Source organism: Babylonia areolata, chromosome 6 (genome assembly GCF_041734735.1).
Source record: "Babylonia areolata isolate BAREFJ2019XMU chromosome 6, ASM4173473v1, whole genome shotgun sequence".
Taxonomy (NCBI): Eukaryota; Metazoa; Mollusca; class Gastropoda; order Neogastropoda; family Buccinidae; genus Babylonia; species Babylonia areolata.
In genome coordinates this window covers 33,932,781-33,935,570 of record NC_134881.1, presented here as the reverse complement: position 1 = coordinate 33,935,570, position 2,790 = coordinate 33,932,781, and the positions used below count along the sequence as shown (strand labels likewise).

The 2,790-nt window shown below is 40.0% G+C and overlaps 1 long non-coding RNA gene across 1 annotated transcript; it reads right to left on the bottom strand.

Annotated features, from left to right (window-relative positions):
* Positions 1–623: 623 nt before the first annotated feature.
* On the bottom strand, positions 624–2,490 carry LOC143283373 (uncharacterized). The gene is made up of 3 exons (XR_013055395.1): positions 2,384–2,490; positions 1,768–1,841; positions 624–966 (listed from the first exon to the last, which is right to left on the bottom strand). It is a non-coding gene; the product is annotated as an uncharacterized LOC143283373 (long non-coding RNA).
* Positions 2,491–2,790: the final 300 nt, after the last annotated feature.

Genomic DNA, 2,790 nt, shown 5'->3' with positions numbered 1-2,790 from the left:
TGTGTACTGGCACTAACACCGAGTGATGTATTTTCATTCTCAGTAAATGTACAAGAAAACCCTTTTTTCCAGTACGTTTGATGTTTTATGGTCAGGAATGTGTGAGTGTATGTTCCAAAAGTGTGTTGTTTTTAAAATATACATTACCAAGGATAACACAAAAACTGGAAACATCACAACATAATGCTGTCACTTCATTGCCAAGGGTATGAGGGAAAAAAAACATGCCAAAAATCTTTGAGATACCCCTATAAATGAATGAGCAGTGAAAACTTTGGTGAACCTACCCAAAATAAGCTAAAATGAGGCCTGGCACACAGCAATCCAAGAAGGAAATTTTCTATCTGGCAGGGATGTCAGACCCCTACCGGAGTCTGCACTAGTTGGGTCACAGTTAAGTATGTGTAATTAAAAGGGTTATTTACTGTGACAGTGAAGGGGTTAAGTACAGTCTGATTTTGATAGGAGTGCCTTACTGTCTTGTCTGTCTTTACATCTAGTCAAGGCACAAGACCTGATTTTGACAGCAGTCCCTCACCCTAAAGTAGTGGTGGCCCCATGTTCCTGGATCCCGCAGGCAGTGTCCTGCTCAGCCCCGGTGTTTCTCAAGTCGTGGCGCTGTCCTCAGTGGGCTGCCTGAAAACTAGGAAACTCAGGGCATTCGCGCCACACTTATTTGTTCTTCACAATCCACACACACACACACACTGCATCCATACTGTGCAGTGTGTTAGGGTTAGAAAGGGTTAGGGTTAAGCTCAACACCATGCTGAACTCGGTGCACACATCCACTCAGGGCAACCATCCAGGGAGACAGACAATGGACGGACACACACACACACACACACACACATGGACAGACAAGACAAGACAGAGACAGACAGAGAGAATGGAGAGATAAGGGGGGAAGGGTTGACTTAGCTTTTTCAGAGGCCTCATGAAGTCCCTTGTTCATGTCACAGATCCCTGATAACATGCCCACATACAAATGGTCAAATACATTTAAGACTGTCAAATTATTTAAACATGAATGGTGTCAGGGCTTTCTGGGATCTTGGGAAAGGGAGAGGGGCGTTTTGGAAGCAAAAATATATCAAATAAAGCCAGTGGTTGAGCTTACAAAACAATAGTTATGCTAAAACATTATTGGTACATAGTGCTGCATATTGGATCATTTTGACAACTGGTGCATCATTTTTATAAATGTCTTCTAGTAACAGTTGGCGTTTATCATTGCATTTGCTAGCATTCATTATTAACATTTCCTGATATATTTGTTTTCTCTAGAGACATCATTCACTTTTGATTTTCATCCCACAGAGGTTGCAAGCATCACTAAATTGCAAATGTCTCCATCACACCAGTTGCATTCCATGGCGAACTGGTCACTAACATAGCTCAGTAAGGAGTTCACAGGTCCGTATCACTGTCCTTAGCACCCATTTCTGTATTTGGCGACTTATTTCTTGCTGTTCATCATCAGGAAGTGCCATGGCAGAATCACGACATTTCCTTCTGATTCAGCGTTTTAAGAATGTAAGTATGCATGTTGTTTCATTTTTTTTAATGGATTACAGACACTTGTATCACGAGTTCCTGTTGGCTACCTGCCAGAAATATAATGTCATCTGCAGAGCCTACGTTTGTGCTAGTTCTTCCCATGCCGATTGATATAATTTTCAAGTGAGTCAAAGTTATGTTACACTTCCTGAAATCCACATCATTTCCGGTTTAAAGTATAGTCTCATTTAGATAGTAATGCCTCACCTGTCAGCGTCGGAGGCTCCATCTGTCTCGAACCCACTGGCAGCGGCGGTGTCGTGTCGACGACCTCTGTCCCTCTGGACATACATATTTTTTCATCAGTAACATTTGACACATACTTCATTTCAATAGTTAAACCCACTTAATTTCGTTTTTGACAGTTTCAAGGAAAAACCTGCCAAAAATTATACCTATCAATATTACTTCACAATTTAATTCTTTTTATTTTGCCAAAATAATATCTATTGGTTGAAAAAATCTTACATATAAATATTAATCTTAACATTTTCAATTTTTCTGTAATCTCCCACAATTCTATTCCATATATAGAATCTGCCAAAGCTGGGTCAAAATCCTCAAATTTTGTTTACTAAAGATTCAGGTCATGCTTTATCCCAGTTTCATTTTCTAAATTAGTCACACACTTGTACGATGAGTTCTTGCTCACTGCCTGCCAGACATTAATTTTAAGGTCATCTGCAAAGTGTGTTTGTGGTGGTGGTTCTTCCAATGCTGACTGCTCGTGAGTCACTCAAGTTAGTCAAAGCTATGTTACACTTACTGAAATCCACATGATTTTTAGTCAAAGTACAGTCCAATTTTGATAGGAATATCTCACCTGTCGGTGTCGGTGGCCCCATCTGTCTGGAACCCACTGGCTGTGGCGGCTGTCTGCTGGCATCGGCAGCGTCCTCCCCGATGCTGGTGTACGCGTCCTCTGTCCCCCTTGACATACATTTTTTCGTCAGTAACATTTATGACTGATAAATTTCAATAGTTAACGCTCTTACTTTCAGTTTTTGACAGTTTTAAGCAGAAAAGAGCCAAAAATGACACCTATAATTACCTAACATTTCAACTTCTTTTATTTTACAAAAATATATATGCGTAGTTTGAAAAAATCTGAAAACTGATTAATCTGCTTTGATTCTTTGGGATCCAAATTCCTAACATTTTCATCTACATTGTAATCTCCCACCATTCTCTTCCATTTTTAGAATCCACAAAAGGTAACACAAAATCCTA